Below are 19,022 nucleotides of genomic sequence, written 5' to 3'. Positions count from 1 at the left end.
CGATTGCGGCTGTGTGAGACGGCCGGCGGGCCCGGTTGCCAGGGTAACGCTTGACGCTCAGCAAGCCCCGCCCCCCGGCCGAGCCAGAGAGAGACGCCGCGTCTCAGCTCCTGCTGCGCGCGCACCTTAGCGGCGCTGGGCTGAGGCTCGGCCCTCCAGGCTTCGAGTGGGGCCGGGAGGTGCCTAGCTCGGGCGCGGGTGCGGAGGAGACGCCGAGGCTTCTAGGCCTACCTGGAAAAACGGGGAAAGGTAGGAAAATTAATGAGATTAGATAAGTTAATTACTTTCTAAATCATTTTTTTTAAAAACAATGTGTGTTTTAAAAGCAATGTTTTTTTTTAAGACGCAGAAAGCGGGAAAAAGGAAAAGTTTGGAATCAAGATGGCGGCGACTCACCTCGGTTCAGAACGATAAGGCCCGGCCACACACGCACCGATTGGCCCGGCGGCACACGCCAGCAACCCGGCGTACGATTGGTCGAGCTCGAGGTCACTCTGTCGCTAATGAGCGGATAATGAGATGCTAATGAGCGGAATGTTAAGGTTTTTCGGATACCGCGTGCGTGATTTTATCCCGGCCGAAACGTAAATACGCTTAAAACCGTCTCGGAAGCGTAAGCTTTCTTTGGAGGTAACGCGCGCGTAGGTACGCCCTGTAACTTTTGAGCGCATACCCGACAGACGCACACGCGATGACAGACAGAATGACAGATAGACAGAAGTACCGATTTATATAGTAGAGAAGAAGATAGATAGATAGATAGATAGATATATAAATAAAGCAGTCTGTCTGCTATACACTCAAAAGTTATAGAGCGTACCTACACATATGTTATATCAAAAGAAAGCTGATGATCAGGGGAGTGTCATAGGCGTATTTACTTTTTGGTCAGACAAAAATTGTTCGGCCAGTATACAAAAAAAGTTCAAAAATCCGCTCATTAGCGGTTGACCAATCCTACCGCTCATTAGCGTTGAGTGACATGATGGTTGACCAATCCTACAGTTCAGTGACCTGATGGTTGAACAATCGGTGCGTCACGGGCGGGACCTAATCCTGCAGCCTCCCGAAACTTCGCCGCCATTTTTTCCCCTGCTTTTCCTCAACAGCGAGCGGGGCAGCTGCGTCGGCCCGCCGGAGCGGGAGGTGAGTTGGGGTCACTCGGGCCGGGCCTCACAACCGCTCGGCCCGAGACACAGAGCGGGGGAGCGGCCATCAACCGCTCGGCCCGAGACACAGAGCGGGGGAGCGGCAGCGGCCGGCCGTCAACCGTGCGGCCCTCTAAACTGCCCTGGCAATGCCGGGCCCCCCCTGCTAGTGTTATATAAACTGGACAGACAAGTATCTATTCAAAATTTTTTTTTTTTTTTTTTTTTTTTTTTAAACTTCGATATGCTCTTTGTGTAATTCTTGCAGAGTTATCCCTGAAGTCCTGGGTCGATATTTATCTCTCAATCAACATCACTAAAAAAACAGATTATGTGGTTATCATCACATTGCTGTTTGTGGGAGCTTGCTGTGCGCAAATTGGCTGCCACATTTCCTACATTACAACAGCGATTACACTTCAAAAAGTACTTTATTGGCTGTAAAGCGCTTTAGGACATCCGGTGGTCATGAAAGGCGCTATATAAATGCAAGTCTTTCTTTTGATGACCAGTTCTGGTATATCATTCGTCACAGGTTTGAAACAATGGCTGTTTTTAGAATACTAAATCCGAAGCAAGGAAATTGAAAGAAATAACTCAATACAGTACAATCATGGTGTGTAAAGAATGATTTTCACTGCAATTTGACTGTAATACTTGTAATATGTCAAACATTCTAAGTGCACACGATTCACGTTTTCTTCTTACTCTTCATCATATACTATATACAACAGATGTCACTTTATAAATTCATTTTGTATGGCCTAATCACATTGCAGTGACGCTATGGAAGTATATTACAGATCAAATCTCAAATGAATTTAGGAAACCAATAAATTACAATCATAGCAATCATCCTTGAAAACTAAAAGTACAGAAGCTAATGAAATAATACCACTGTCTGGGTTCAAATGGAAAGAATGTCATACAATTCAATCTGTTTGGCATTTGCTCACAATACTTGGTATAAGCTCATACTTCACTTAATTAATATCATGATTCTTTATTATAAGTGTATTTCCTACAGACTTAAGTGGTCCCTCCTCAGAATTAAGGTTTTAAAATATTATAGATCATGACCCCAAATCAGCATTTCAGAAATAAATGGATTACAATACAAATCATTAATTCACCTGAAAAAGACAATTATTTGAAAGCAGAAAGGGTGTGCCTTTTTCTTTAACGCTTTCTTACTAAAAGGCTCTAATACACAGAATGAAATATTCCCCTTTACATTCTGTTTTTCATAGCTAATTACCCATACAGCATCTGAACAAGGTTAATCTTTTGTGATAGATGTATAAAAAAATCTTGCAGCTGCACACACTTACCATCTGCACCACTTGACCTATTTTCACACTATTTGTGTCAACTTCTGCCATTATAAATCCCCATGTCCACAAATAGACTGGGAAATGCCTATGTAAACTCGTCAATGATTACGTAATGTGGCCACTGGGCTCCCATAATACCTTTGGAATTTTTTTCATGCCAATAAATTACCTCAGCTGTGTTTTGTTGATGGTTAAAAAAGGTCAAATGTTAATGTTAACACCTGTGAGACATAGATTCTAATTTCTAACATGTATGGAGAGAGAAGGAAAAAATAGTTTAAAATAGAAAGAAAGGCAGACAGGCAGTTTCTTGCCTCATTCTCATTTGATCTGCAGTTTGACAGCAATCAAAGCCTCTTTGAAGCAAACGAATAGGAAGGGAGGGTTGGGGAAATGAAGAGAGAAACTTGTTGAGGGTGAAAGGGCCTCGGGCCTCTTGCCAACTACCCTGGAGGGAGTGAGGGAAACTGGATAGAGGGTTAAGGGTGAGGTGAGTGACAGTAGAGCAAGGTGAAAGGAAAGAGATAGAGTAGTGATGAGTAAGAATGTGAAAGGAAGGGGAGTGGATAGTGGAAAGGTGAAGGTGTAAGGGACATGATGGGGTAGAAAAAGTGATTTGGGAGAGGGGAAAGGGAACTGCTGAGGGGCAACTTTTCCCCGCAACATTTACCTGCAATGCCGCCTACTGCCCTTAGCGGCTCCTTTCCTTGCCACGTCACTCTTCACCTCCCACCCAAAGGGAAAGGAAAGAAAAAGACAGAGAGGGAAGCAAAAAGAGTTATGGGAGAATAGCAGAAGAGACAAGATAGATAGAGACAGAATCGGAGGAGGAAAGATGGACAGCAACACAAAGTCAGAGAGGGCACATTACATAGGATATACAACACAGAAACAGGCCATTTGTACTCCAAGATCCCTTTGGTCCTCTCCCTCACCCAGACTCCCACCCTCCAAGTTCTTCCTACCAAAATGTATTACCTCACATTTAGCTGTGCTGAAATTCATTTGCCAATTATATGCCCATTCATCAAGTTTATTAACGTCTTCCTGTAATTTGTTGCAGTCCTCCTCAGTATTGACTATCCCTCCCCCCTGCCAAATTTGGTGTCATCTGCAAATTTAGAAATTGTGTTTTTGATTCCAAAATCTAAATCATTAATATAAATTGTGAACAACAGTGGTCCCAGCACTGATCCTGGTGGAGTACCACTTCACACCTTCTGCCACTCTGAATAGCTACCCTTTACCCCTACTCTCTGCTTTCTGACTTGAAGCCAGCTAGATATCCATTCTGCTACTTGTCCCCTGCCTCCGCAGTCTCTGACCTTATTCATGAATTAGTCTACTATGTGGTACCTTATTGAAAGCCTTAGAAAAATCTAGATAAATTACATCTACTGCATCACTCTTGTCTACTCTCTCTGTTACCTCTACAAAAAATTCAATGAAGTTCATCAAGCAAGACTTTCCCTTTTGAAATCCGAAATAACAACAGAAAATGCTGGAAAAACTCAGCAGGCCAGGCAACATCCGTGGAGAGAAATTAGAGTTGACGTTTCGGGTCTAACCCTTTTTCAAAACTGGAAAGGAAATAAAATAGATCGAAAGGCAGGGCTGGGACAGAACAAAAGAATTAAAGAGGTATTCGAAACCAGACGAGATGGTAATAGGACAGTGGAGACAAAAGACGGCTCAGATTAGGTGTGAAGTGTACTGGCAGGATGAGAGACAGCTGCCATGTGGGAGAGAGAAAAAAAAAGGAAAGGGGGGGGGGGGGGGGGGAAAAGGGAAGACCCAAAACAAAGGGATGGAAAAAAATAAGTAAAAATGTAATAGGGGCCGAGGTTATGATCTGAAATTGTTGAACTCGATATTGAGTCCGGAAGGCTGCAAACCGGACTCAATATCGAGTTCAACAATTTCAGATCATAACCTCGGCCCCTATTACATTTTTACTTATATTTTTTTCCACCCCTTTGTTTTGGGTCTTCCCTTCCCCCCCCCCCCCCACCCTTTCCTTTTTTTCTCTCTCTCCCACACGGCAGCTGTCTCTCATCCTGCCTGTACACTTCACACCTAATCTGAGCCGTCTTTTGTCTCCACTGTCCTATTACCATCTCGTCTGGTTTCGAATACCTCTTTACTTCTTTTGTTCTATCCCAGCCCTGCCTTCGATCTATTTTATTTCCTTTCCAGTTTTGAAAAAGGGTTAGACCCGAAATGTCAACTCTAATTTCTCTCCACGGATGTTGCCTGGCCTGCTGAGTTTTTCCAGCATTTTCTGTTGTTATTTCGGATTTCCAGCATCTGCAGTATTTTGCTATCATTTCCCTTTTGTAATCCATGCTGACTATTCATTATTATATTTTTGGTTTCTAGATATTCTTCTATTTTCTCCTTTAGTAGGGATTCCATTATTTATCCTACCACCGATGTTAAGCTGACTGGTCTATAGTTTCCTGGACATGTTCTATTTCCCTTCTTAAATATAGGTATTACATTAGCTATCCGCCAGTCCTCTGGCACGACACCTTGTTCTAACAAATTATTAAATATTTGTAGTAATGCCTCTGCTATCTCTTCCCTAGATTCTTTTAAAATGCGTGGATGTAATCCGTCCGGACCAGGGGCTTTATCCTCTTTGAGTTTAATTAGTTTATTTAATATATCGCCTCTATTTTAAATACAGTTATCTCATTACTAATTGCATCATCTGCTATCATGTCCACCTGTTCTATCTCCCTGGTAAATACATTCTCTGACTTGCAGTGGGCAATGCCACAGCAAATCTACTAGTGTCTATTAAGTTAGGGCAAATGGCCTGTTTCTATGCTGTATATTCTATGTAATAAAATCTATGTATGTAATAAATATACAAGTCAATTACGCATGGCTTTGCATGCAAGGTGGTTCATTTTGACTTTGGGCGATAGTGTAAAATGGGCAATATCGATCAGCCACCCATTATACATCACCTGATTTTCTGAAGTTTCGAAGTTCATCACAGTTGCCTGCACAATTACACCAGGAATTACATCACCAAGAGATTCATCATGTTTATATTTTCCCTTCAGTGTAGATCACTTGCACACTGCTTCTGATCACTGACAGCACAATGCCAGGCTCATTAAAGCTTTGTGAAATCCTAAATCCCTATACAGATATTACGCAGATCCTAAACTTTTGAAGACTACGTGAGACTATAGAAGACGCTTCTTACAACCTACCTGTTTAACCAAGCTTTTGGTCACCCATCCTAATATCTCATGTGGCTTGGTGACAAATTTTGTCTGATAACACTCCTGTGAAGCGCCTTGGGACGTTTTACTACATTAAAGGCACTATAAGTGCAAGTTGTTGCTGAGGTATAATCCTAATTTCACTGGTAAAGATATATTTGTTATGCAAGTATTGCTGTATAACAATAATATCATGTTAAACCAGCCCAAATACTTGAATAGTTGCAATTCCAGACAAATGCCAGATTTAAGAACCAAGACACATATCCCTTATTGAGACAATAACTAGATTCAAAAGAAAATGAAAGGATGAAAAAGATGATGTTCACAAATTTGGACCTGCAATGAAGTCTGGAGTTAGTGTAATCAAACTGATGATCGCACTGATAACGTTTTCCAGAACAGAACTCCTGGAGCCAAGCAGGTGCCAGAATACACCCAAATGTATGAAAAATATCTGCCTGACAGACAGCAGCCAAAAGTCCAATATTTACAGTGTTCAGCTTTGCATGACAACTGAAATCTCTTGCGATGCATAGGTACCCAGAACTGTTGACATGCAGATAAAAGTTTATAGAGAAGCCAAACATACCATCATGCTTGACCTAGATGTTGCAAAGTCCTGTAATACTGTGGCCATTGCTACTCTGATATAGAAACTGCTAGCTATCAAAGAAAGATTTGTGCCTTTTTAGCAATTCTCTGACTTACAAAAAGCTAAGCCCGAATATAAAGCCTTCCTGATGACTTGTGTCATTTACTTGATATTAAGTCCACAATGTAATCTCCAATGTTGATTTTTGTCATTCACTCAGGTGTCTTGTTTAAATATCAGTTCATGTGAAAATAATAAGTAATCAGTTACTGAAGCAGTTGTCAAGCTGCTTATAGTGTGGCACCCCTTCACACAAGTTTTGCTCAGTGAAGCATTCGGAAAGAAACGTAAGCTCCACAGAACCATAATTACAGCAAGTGAAGAGGAACAAAATTGATTGTAAAATTTCTGAATGAGAATTTGAAAATGTACATTATGATTTATTGAAGTTTGATTTATGAGGTTTGATTTATGAACAGTGATTCATTTTAAATGAGACGCTGCCTTACTTTTTTTAGAATTTTAACCAATAAATAAGTTCAACAATATGATGATGAATATTACAATTGAAGTTATATTCAATAAACTTCAACAACAAAAAAATTCACTCACTGAATTTGATTGGACCAACAAAAATTACCAAAACATGAATAAATTGAATACAGAAAACTGGGAAGCTATTAATGCTAAACAATCCGACTTCAGCAAGTATAGCTCTTAAATACAAACGTGCAACATCACCTTCATTGGAATTAACCATTTTTAAACCGGCTACAACACAACAACTAAATTAAGATTTTTAAAGTCAGCATTTCTGCATTGCAGATTTATTTTTCAAAACTGATACAATCACCAGTTAACCCACCCGGAGAGGGAGAGGTCGGGAGCACAGAAATACTAAAAATTCTTTTCAAAAGATCAATGACCTTTCTCCAAACCCCAATCTTTACTAGTATAGTGTCAGCAACTCCTTAAAAGGATATCAAATGGTCACTTCGGTTACCAACTATTTACTGAAACAGTTACATACTCAAATCTCCTTCCCCATTTCATTTAAATCATGAAATATTTATCAACCTATGAAAATTGGAGAATTTTCCACTTTAACCGTATCTTGATTTAAACAGACCTTCAGCTCGCTCTGTAAATTAAGTTCCAAGAAAGAATATATTTCACATCATTCTATTCTAAGTAATAAAACCATGAAAATTCCACATAAGAAAATTGCAACCTACCAACTTTAGTGGAATTCTGGCATTTGTTTTTCATTACTGGGTTTGCTAGAGCAGAAAAACTGCAAGACAAATAGAAGGAACCTAGAAATGTTCTTTATCAAGGAAAATTATAAATATTACACAATTCAAGAATTTAAATACTATCTTCTTGTGTTCAGACAGGGCGTTTATTCTGCCATTAATTATGGCACCACAGAATTTTAGCATCACACATCTTTTTTTGTAATTTTTTCTCTATAATTGATGTAGGTTAATTCAATGAATAAATGTAAGGTATGACTGGCTTGAGACTGCCCAAACTTATTTCACATCCTTCAGAGATAGGAGACTTCATCCAGGAATCACACAATATATTCAGCATTCAATTCCAACATAATAGTTTCGGCATTCTATATATTTTAATCATTCTATATTAATAGATAGACTTTCAAAGTCAGTATACTGGGAAAGGGTCTAGGGTGCACTTGGACAATATGCTGTTCTTTCGTTCTTTGAACCCTATCCATGCTAATGAGATTAAAACCCACACCAATTAAAGTACATATAAAAAAAAATCAATGAGCTAAAATTTTATGGTGCTTGCAACTATCTGCAGAAAAAACTTCAAATGCACTTTCTGAATGGACACAAAAGAAAAAAGTTAGTCACATTCTTGAATTCTGAATCTAATTGGTCGATTTTTTCCTTATGTCTCTGTGAAGCATGCTGGTGCATTTTTCTACATTAAAGGCACTATATAAATACAAGTTGTTGTTTGGCCACAGTGACTGCTTTCATAAGCAGGTTATACAATGGGCCAAAATTTACTATGAAAATAATTGTGAGGTTAACAGCACTCAGTTATTTATCCGCAAATTGGACAGCAACTTCCGGCATGCGCACATGCGCAGTTAAACACGAAAATTCAGAAGATGCTGTCAGAGATACGTTGCCCCACCATCAGCTTTGTAAAAACGGCATCTTGCCGTTTGACTCACCATTCAAATACATTGAACGGCGTGGAGTTCCTGTACTGACATCGTATATACGGACTAAACTCGCCACAAAAAAATACGACTTGTCCATTCCAGTCTAAGCACCCAAATAATGACGTGATAAGTCTCAATTGCATGGACTTCTACAATCAATTTGTGTTCACTTTCTTAATTTGAAAATATTCTTCAGTGCCAGAAACTAATTGAAAAAGAATGCAAAGTAAGAGAGTTTCAGATTTAATTAAATTTTGTTCCTGAATATTTAATTATTTAAAAAGGCATGGCATTTGATGCTCCGGTCATTTTGTGTTCTGTTGTGCAGCTGTAGTCAGATAGGTCCAAAATCCAAAGCAAGAAGATGAAAGCTACAATTAAGTAGTTTTAAAAATGTGCCTGATTTCTTGTCAACAATGTTTTAAGTACAGACAAAAAAGGCATTAATATAACCTTGAAATTGGTTAAACTTCTTTTATTTTTTCCACCGTTAAGTCAAATATTCATTTGTCAAGAGATCAAAACACTGGCAGGTGCTCCTGGGAATATGACCAGATGGGTTATGCTTTTTGATGATAACAATCACTTCTTACAACAGAAGCTATGACAACATAGTCAACAAAAGGAGTGAGAAACTGAGGTATTGCCCCACTGTTTACCAAGGCACCTAAAAATATTTTCTACCTAAGATAGGGATTTACGTTTATTTATTTTAGGTCTTAGATATCTTCAATTATTGGTTGTAAATGTATCAAGCTTTGACAATGTTTTCTGATGGATTGTACTTATACAAATGTATTTATTTTGTCGGTTATACTTAAGTAGCCAAGATAATGATCATTAATGTACTGTAATAAGCTAGGAAGAAAGCAAACCTGACAGAGGTCTTTAAGATAACGAAAGGGTTTGATAGGGTAGACATAGAGAAGATGTTTCCACTTGCAAAGGAGACCAGAACTAGGGGCTATAAATATAAGATAGTCACTAATAAATCAAATAGGGAATTCAGGAAAAACTTCTTTACCCAGAGAGTGGTTAGAGTGTGGAGCTCGCTACCACAAGGAGTAGTTGATGCATTTAGGGGGAAGCTAGATAAACACATAACGGAGAAAGGAATTTAAGGATATGTTGATGGGGTTAGATGAAGAAGGGTGGGAGGAGGTTCATGTGCAGCATAAACTGGGCCGAATGGCTGGCTTCTGTGCTGTAAATACTATGTAACTATGTATGTAATACTGTTTAGAAGTTGATTTTAGTGGAGTCTATCTACATTTATGGTTCAAGACTAAAATGATTACTTCTCGGGTTCTCAGATTTTTTTTGGCCCCATAGCTTACTCAAAGCTAACAGCCATTAAATAGGGTTTGTTTGTGCACGGTACATAACATTTAAAATAAAATTGAGCTCTTCCAGCAAGTTCAAATCTAATTTATATTGGCCCGGATTTTACGTTCAGCGATAAACGAACAGCACCAGCCGTTCCTACACTTACACTTGCCCAGAGTTTCTATGGGGTTTTGCATTGAAACCTATGGTGATTAGAAATCCATTTCAGTGCCATGCCCTCTGCAGGGAATCTGGGACCTGTGCGAACAGGACAAGCAACTGTTTATCTCCTTAACTAATCAGATTGAACAATCTTTACTGAAGCACGTAAAGTCTGAACCAGGAAGTGTATTTTAGAATAGTTAATTCAATGCCAAATCAGGTACAGAAAGCAAAATAAAGAGAGGAAGAAGGACAGGATTAAGAGAGATCAAAGAGACAGAATGAAAAAGTTAAAAAATAAATTTAAATTATTTATTCTTTTAAATCTCCAAATTGAATTAAAATCTGAAGGAATGTAAATATTAATTTTCAGTGCCAGAGAGATTTTTTGGCAGTAATTAAGTCTTATCACACCATTAAAAAATTTTTTTATTTTAATTCGTTCATGGGATGTGGGCGTCGCTGGCAAGGCCAGCATTTATTGCCCATCCCTAATTACCCTTGAGAAGGTGGTGGTGAGCTGCCTTCTTGAACTGCTGCAATCCATGTGGTGAAGGTACTCCCACAGTCCTGTTACGGAGGGAGTTCCAGGATTTTGACCCAGCGACGATGAAGGAACATCGATATATTTCCAAGTCAGGATGGTGTGTAACTTGGAGGGGAACTTGCAGGTGATGGTGTTCCCATGCGCCTGCTGCCCTTGTCCTTCTACGTGGTAGGGGTCACGGGTTTGGGAGGTGCTGCTGAAGAAAACTTGGCAAGTTGCTGCAGTGCATCTTGTAGATGGTACATACTGCAGCCACGGTGTGCTGGTGGTGGAGGGAGTGAATGTTTACGGTGGTGGATGAGGTGCCCATCAAGCGGGCTGCTTTGTCCTGGATGGCGTTGAGCTTCTTGAATGTTGTTTGAGCTGCACTCATCCAGGCAAGTGGAGAGTATTCCATCACACTCCTGACTTGTGCCTTGTAGATGGTGGAAAGGCTTTGGGGATTAAGGAGGTGAGACACTCGTCGCAGAATACCCGGCCTCTGATCTGCTCGTCACCACAGTATTTATGTGGCTCGACAGTTAAGTTTCTGGTCAATGGGTACCCCAGGATGTTGATGGTGAGGGATTCGGCGATGGAAATGCCGTTGAATGTCAAGGGGCAGTGGTTAGACCCTCGCTTGTTGGAGATAGTCATTGTCTGGCACTTGTGTGGCGTGAATGTTACTTGCCACTTATCAGCCCAAGCCTGAATGTCATCCAGGTCTTACTGCATGCGGGCATGGGCTGCTTCATTTTCTGAAGAGTTGCAAATGGCACTGAACACTGTGCAGTCATCAGTGAACATCCCCACTTCTGACCATATGATGGAAGGAAGGTCATTGATGAAGCAGCTGAAGATGGTTGGGTCTCTGACACTGCACTGAGGAACTCCTGCAGCGATGTCCTGGGGCTGAAGTGATTGACCACAACCATCTTCCTTTGTGCTAGGTATGACTCCAGCCAGTGGAGAGTTTTCCCCCCCCGGCTTCAATTTAACTAGGGCTCCTTGATGCCACACTCGGTCAAATGCTGCCTTGATGTCAAAGGCAGTCACTCTCACCTCACCTCTGGAATTCACTTCTTTTGTCCATGTTTGGACCAAGGCTGTAATGAGGCCTGGAGCCTAGTGGTCCTGGCAGAACCCAAACTGAGCAACTGAGAAGGTTGTTGGTAAGTGCCGCCTCTTAGCACTATCAACAACACCTTCCATCATTTTGCTGATGATTGAGAGTAGACTGATGGAGCGGTAATTCGTCGGATTGGATTTGTCCTGCTTTTTGTGGACAGGACATAGATGGGCAGTTTTCCACATTGTCGAGTAGATGCCAGGGTTATAGCTGTACTGGAACAGCTTGGCTAGAGGCATGGCTAGTTCTGGAACACAACTCTTCAGCACGACAGCCGGGATGTTGTTGGGGCCCATAACCTTTGCTGTATCCAGTGCATTCAGCTGTTTCTTGATATCGTGTGGCTTCAGCCTTGTCTTTTACAATCGCGTGCTGGACTCCACTATCATTGAGGATGAGGATATTCATGGAGCCTCCTCCTCCTATTAGTTGTTTAATTGTCCACCACCATTCACGACTGGATGTGGCAGGACTGCAGAGCTTTGATCTGATCCGTTGATTGTGGGATCGCTTAGCTCTGTCTATAGCATGCTGCTTCCGTTGTTTAGCATGCATCTAGTCCTGTGTTGCAGCTACCCCAGGTTGGCACCTCATTTTTAGGTACACCTGGTGCTGCTCCTGGCATGCTCCTCTGCACTCCTCATTGAACCAGGGATGGTCCCCTGGCTTGATAGTAATGGTAGAGTGAGGGATATGCCAGGCCATGAGGTTACAAAGTGTGGTGGAATACAATTCCGCTGCTGCTGATGGCCCACAGCACCTCTTGGATGCCCAGTTTGAGCTGCTAGATCTGTTCTGAATCTATCCCATTTAGCACGGTGGTAGTGCCATATAACACGATGGAGGGGGTCCTCTGTGTGAAGACGGTACTTAGTCTCCAAAGCGCTGTGCGGTGGTCACTGCTGCCAATGCTGTCATGGACAGATGCATCTGCGACAGGTAGATTGGCGAGGACGAGGTCAAGTAAGTTTTTCCCTCTTGTTGGTTCTCTCACCACCCTGCCACAGGCCTAGTCTGGCAGCTATGTCCTTCAGGACTCGGCTAGCTTGATCAGTAGTGGCGCTACCGAGCCACTCTTGGTAGTGGACATTGAAGTCCCCCACCCAGAGTACATTCTGTGCCCTTGCTACTTTCAGTGCTTCTTCCAAGTGGTGTTCAAGATGGAGGAGTACTGATTAATCAGCTGAGGGAGGGCTGTTGGTGGTAATCAGCAGGAGGTTTCCGTGCCCATGCTTGACCTGAAGCCATGAGACTTCATGGGGTCCAGAGTCAATGTTGAGGACTCCCAGGGCCACTCCCTTCCAACTGTATACCACTGTGCCGCCACCTCTGGTGGGTCTGTCCTGCCGGTGGGACAGGACATACCCAGGGATGGTGATGGAGGAGTCTGGGACATTGGCTGAAAGGTATGATTCTGTGAGTCTGACTATGTCAGGCTGTTGCTTGACTAGTCTGTGGGACAGTTCTCCTAATTTTGGCACAAGTCCCCCGGGGGTCAAGAACGAGGGGTCACAGTCTCAGGATACGGGGTAGGACATTTAGGACTGAGATGAGGAGAAATTTCTTCACTCAGAAGTTGGTGAACCTGTGAAATTCTCTACCAGAGAAGGCTGTGGAGGCCAAGTCACTGAATATATTTAAGAAGGAGATAGATAGATTTCTAGACACAAAAGGCATCAAGGGGTATGGTATTGCGATAGAGGATCAGCCATGATCATATTGAATGGCGGCGCAGGCTCGAAGGGCCGAATGCCCTACTCCTGCTCCTATTTTTCTATGTTTTCTATGTTTCTAGATGTTAGTGAGGAGGACTTTGCAGGGTCGAATGGGCTGAGTGTGCCATTTTCGTGTTCGAAGCAGGTGCCTAGGTCGATGCTAGGTGGTCTGTCTGGTTTTATTCTTATTATTACTTTTCATAGCGGTTTGTTACAAATGAGTGGCTTGCCATTTCAGAGGGCAGTTAAGAGTCAACCACAGTGCTGAGAGTCTGGAGTCACATATCGGCCAGACCAGGTAAGATCATCAGATTTCCTTCCCTAAAAGGACATTAGTGAACCAGATGGGTTTTTACAATAATCCGATAGTTTCATGGTCACCATTACTGATACCAGATTTTTATTCTAGATTTATTTAATTAACTGAATTTAAATTGCCCAGCTGCCGTGGTGGGATTTGAACTCATGTCTCCAGCTCATTAGTCCAGGCCTCGGGATTACTAGTCCAGTAACATAACCACTATGCTACCATTCCCATACACTGGAATGGACAAGCTCCAACTGTTTCTGGCGAGTTTAGTGGATATCTATCACTCAAGTACCACAAATTTATGCCCGAATTCCATATGTTTGAATGCAGTCTCTCGCTGTAACAGATACTATTACAGCGAAGCTTCTGGAGGAGCAGGGCAACTTGGACAGCAACTTTCTGAATTCCGTGTTTAACTACGCATGTGCAGTCACCGGAAGTTGCTGTTCAATTTACTCTTTACCAATAGCTTCACCATTATTTTTACCACAAAATCTGGGCCATTATAAATTAAGTTGTCAGGAGAGAAGCAAGATTGTACAGCAGCTGTGTTTCATAATCTGCATATCCCTTCCCATTTAATAAGAATTATACTGCAGTATAAATAGAGCAGGGTCACCGACACGATTAAGTGTCTCCAAAATCTCTGAGCCACATTCCAAAGCAAGTCTTCTGGATTAATGAGATGTTAGTTAACCTTTGTGTAGTTTTTTTAAAAGCCTATCTCAAGATTCTATGCAAATTATTTTACAATCAAAAGACCATCTTTTTTATAGACAGAAAGGGAAATATTCATAAATTATAAACTTTTGAGCATTTTCTGAAATAGCTTTTGTTTATTTATAGAAATAGATTATTAAGGGCTGAATTTATGTTTCCCCTCATGGGAGAATCTAGAACTAGGGGGGCAGAATAAGGGGGCACACATTTAAAACGGAAATGAGGAGGAATTTCTTTTCAGAGGGTCGTGAATCTTTCAAATTCTCTTCCCCAGAGAGCTGTGGAGGCTGGGTCATTGAATATATTTAAGGTGGAGATAGACAGATTTTTGAATGGTAAGGGCGTCGAGGGTTATGGGGAGAGGGCAGGGAAGTGGAGTTGGGGCCAAGATCAGATCAGCCATGATATTATTGAATGGCAGAGCAGGTTCAAGGGGCCAAATGACCTACTCCTGCTCCTACGTCTTATGTTCTTATGACTGTATAAGTTGGCAAACTCACTGATAATTTACACTTTAGTGCACTTTCTACATCTCCGCTCCTGGTGCGCACTGCACTCAAAACATCAAAAAAATGTGTCCATGATTATCCATCCATTCATTATAAGCAGCAGAAATGTTATCCTTAAATGCTTTAAAGCAGGAATGTAAAAAACATTGACAATGAGGAAAGCAATGGGGGATGGGGATCTGAAGGTGTAAAAGGAGCTGTGAACAGGTTGGGTATGGAAGTAGATAGGTGGGAACATGGTGGGGGGTTAATTAGCTGGAGGGTTTGAAATGAGCCAGTGGCAGTTTGGGACCCATTTTCCTCCGTCCTCCTTCCTCACAAAGCTGCTGAACCCTTACCCCACCCCTATATACTGCCAGTTTGCAACAATCCCTAGTAATGCCAGACTCTGGCCCCCCTCCAATGTTTCTAAACCCTCTTCCCAGTCCTGCCGGATCCTAGGACCCCTTCTTTGGACTTCTCAATTCTTATGACCGCCCCACATCCTCGGTGCTCACAAATCTCTGGATTGAGTTTCTGGTGCACCCTGATCCCAGAACCGCCACAAATCGCCCAAGCACTCAAACCACCCTTCCAAATGCTCTCAGAGAGTCTAAATCCCAGGATCTACACTTGTGTTCAAGTACCTTTCCTTCAAGGACACCCTCAAAGCCTCCTTGAAAAAGTGCAACATCCCCACCGACACCTGGGAATCCGTGGCCCAAGACCGCACAAAGTGGAGAAGCATCCGGGAAGGCGCCAAACACCTCAAGTCTCTTCGCTGGGAGCAAGCGCAAGCAGCGCGCATCGACCCAGGCACCCCACCCACCCACCCCTTCAACCACCATCTGCCCCACCTGTGACAGAGACTGTAGGTCCCGCATTGGACTCATCAGTCACCTGAGATCTCATTTTTATTGTGGAAGTAAGTCGTCCTCGGTTCCGAGGGACTGCCTAAGAAGGAGACCTTTCCTTTCCAGTGTTCCTGGAATCTTGGGACCCTAACCTTGGGACCTCTCTCCGAGTACTGCTATACCCTCGGAACCTATCCCAGTACTGCTTAACTCTAATACGCTCCATTCCCACTCAGACCTCACCGTCCTCGGCCTCTTGCACTGTTCCATGGAAGCTCAACATAAGCTCGAGGAACAGCACCTCATCTTTTGATTAGGCACTCTACAGCCCTCTGGACTCAACATAGAGTTCAACAATTTCAGATCATAACCTCGGCCCCTATCACATATATATTTTCTTTTTTCTTAATCCACAATTTTTGTTTGGCCCCCCCTTTTTATTTCTTTTTTTGTCTTCTTCCCTCCCACATGGCAGCTGTCCTTCATTCTGCCAGCGCAATTCACACCCCATCTACAGCCATCCTTTATTCCTTAACCTGTCCTATTACCACCTCCTCTCGCCCTGAATATCTCTTATTGTCTCTCAATGTCTCTTAATCTCTCCTGCTTTCTATCCTATCACTGACCTTCCCTTTTTTCTTTCATCCCCTCCCCCTTTTCCCAGCCCCTAAACCTGCTTTCCATTTCCTGCTTTTTTCCAGTTCTGATGAAAGGTCATCGACCTCTCTCCACAGATGCTGCCCTGGCCTGCTGAGTTTTTCCAGCGTTTTCTGTTGTTATTTCTGCTTAACGCTAAGCTCCCTCGTCAATGCTTTTGGAACCTAGGGTCATCCTAATGCTAATAAGTCAGTGATCCCGATATCACTGCTTGGCATAACACCCCTGTTTTTATGAAACCTCCAACACAACATGTGTAATGCCACAGGGGATCTACTACTATATGATTTGGATTTAAGTAATTAAAAAAATCGAAATTTGTTGATTGCACTGAATTGGCGGTTTTATGCAAATTGTGATGAAGATTATGGAAGACTGAAGGAGGACATATAGATTGGTAGGATGAACAGATAGGCGACAGAAGTAGTTCAATGCACGAAAATGTGAAGAAATAGGGAAAGGAAATACACCTTAAATAGTGTATAAAACACTGGCTCAGCCTCAACTGGAGTATTGTGTCCAATTCTGGGCACCGCACTTTAGGAAAGATGTGAAGGCCTTAGAGAGGGTGTAGAAAAGATTTACGAGAATGATTCCAGGGATGAGGGACTTCAGTTACATGGATAGAATGAAGAAGCTGGGGTTGTTCTCCTTACAGCAGAGAAGAGTGAGAGGAGATTTGATAGGTGTTCAAAATCATGAGGGGTCTTGACAGGAGTAGACAGAGAGAAACTGTTTCCATTGGCAGAAGGGTTGAGAACCAGAGGACAGAGATTTAAGGTGATTGGCAAAAGAACCAAAGGCGACATAACAAAAAAAAAATTATGCAGCGAGTGGTTAAGATCTGGAATGCATTGCCTCAAAGGGTGGTGGAGGCAGACTCAATCACGGCTTTCAAAAGGGAGTTGGATAAGTACCTGAAGGAAAAAAATTTGCAGGGCTATGGGGAAAGGGCAGGGGAGCAGGACTAGCTGAGGTGCCCTTGCAGAGAGCCAGCACAGGCTCGATGGACCGAATGGCCTTCTTCCATGCTGTAACCATTGTATGATTCTAGATACACTAGGATATTACCAGGGATAAGCGATTATAGTTATGAAGGGAGACTTGAAGTTGCGTTTTTTTGTTAAAACTCGACTTTAGGGAGTTACAGGTAAATCTGAGAGATCTTCAAGATTATGAAGGGCTATGGTAAGGTAAATATTGAAAGATTGTTTCTGAGGGTTCAAATTTAAGATCCATCATAGAAAGAATTAAAGGGAAGGTTAGAAAAAATGTCTTGAGTGCTTAGAATGTTGAATATTCTGCCACAAATCATTGTTGAAGCAGGGTCAATAAATTATTTTAAAAGGGAATTAGTTAGCTGTTTGAAAAAGAGGAACATTAAAAAGTATGGGGAGCGAACAAGAGAGTGCAATTGGAGTAAGTGGTTCATGTGACCAAAAACACCAACGCAGACTTGATGGGATGAAGGCTCTGTTTCTGTGCTTTAATAATCTAAATTAAGATTTTACAAACTGTCAATATAATTGTAAAATTCTCTAGCAAGTTCTTCATGGTGCATCCCCAGATTAAAGAGGTGTTTAACCCTGAAATGCCTCATATTAAAATGCAGTGGCATCTAGCAATGTCATGCAAATACCAAATTCATAGGAACATAGGATCAGGAGTAGGCCATTTAGCCCCTCGAGCCTGTTCCGCCATTCAATGAGACCATGGCTGATCCTTGACCTAACTCCATATACCCGCCATTGCCCAATATCCCTTAATACCTTTGGTAAACAGATAGCTATCAATCTCGGATTTAAAATGAACAATTGACCCAGCATCAACTGCTGTTTGTGGAACAAAGTTCCAAACTTCTATCACTCTCTGCATGTAGAAGTGTTTCCTAACTTCACTCCTGAAAGGCCTGGCTCTAATTTTTAAGCTATGTTCCCTAGTCCTAGATTCCCCAACCAGCAGAAATAGTTTCTCTCTATCTACCCGATCTATTCCCCTCAATATCTTGAAAACTTTGATCAAATCCCCCGTTAAACTTTTAAATTCCAGAGAATACAAACCTAGTTTGCGTAATCTCTCCTCATAATTTAACTCTTTGATGTCCAGTTATCATCCTAGTAAATCAATGCTTCATTCCCTCCAAGGCCAATGCATCCTTCCTAAGGTGCAGTGCCCAGAACTGAACACAGTACTCCAGGTGTGGTCTAATCAGGGCTGCAGCATGACTTCTAACCCCTTGTATTATAGTCCTCTTATATATAAAGGCCAGCATTCCATTAGCCTTGTGGGTTATTTTTTGTACCTGTCCATGACATTTTAATGATCTATCTACATGTACCCTCAAGTCTCTTTGGACCTCCGCTGCTTCTAGCATTTCACCATTTAGAAAGTACTCTGCTCTATCCTTTTAGGTCCAAAGTGGATGACCTCACACTTGCCTAGATTGAAATCCATTTGCCACAGTTTTGCCCATTCACTTAATCTAATAATATCTTTGTAATTTTATGCTTCCATCTACTCTGCTTACAATGCCACCTAACTTTGTGTCATTGGCAAACTTGGATATGAGGCTCTCTATGCCATCATCTAAGTCGTAAATAAATACAATGAATAGTT

General features: G+C 41.9%; 1 protein-coding gene across 9 annotated transcripts in view; it reads right to left on the bottom strand.

Moving 5' to 3' along the window:
- Positions 1-19,022, bottom strand: part of tbc1d19 (TBC1 domain family, member 19) — a 198,269-nt gene that overhangs the window by 68,578 nt on the left and 110,669 nt on the right. The gene's annotated exons all lie outside the window — the stretch shown is intronic.

The sequence above is a fragment of the Somniosus microcephalus genome, chromosome 2 (genome assembly GCF_052327205.1).
Source record: "Somniosus microcephalus isolate GS21.2 chromosome 2, FLI_Smic_1.0, whole genome shotgun sequence".
NCBI classification, from domain to species: Eukaryota; Metazoa; Chordata; class Chondrichthyes; order Squaliformes; family Somniosidae; genus Somniosus; species Somniosus microcephalus.
The sequence above is the reverse complement of the archived record's forward strand: the minus strand, read 5'-3'. Positions and strand labels throughout refer to the sequence as shown.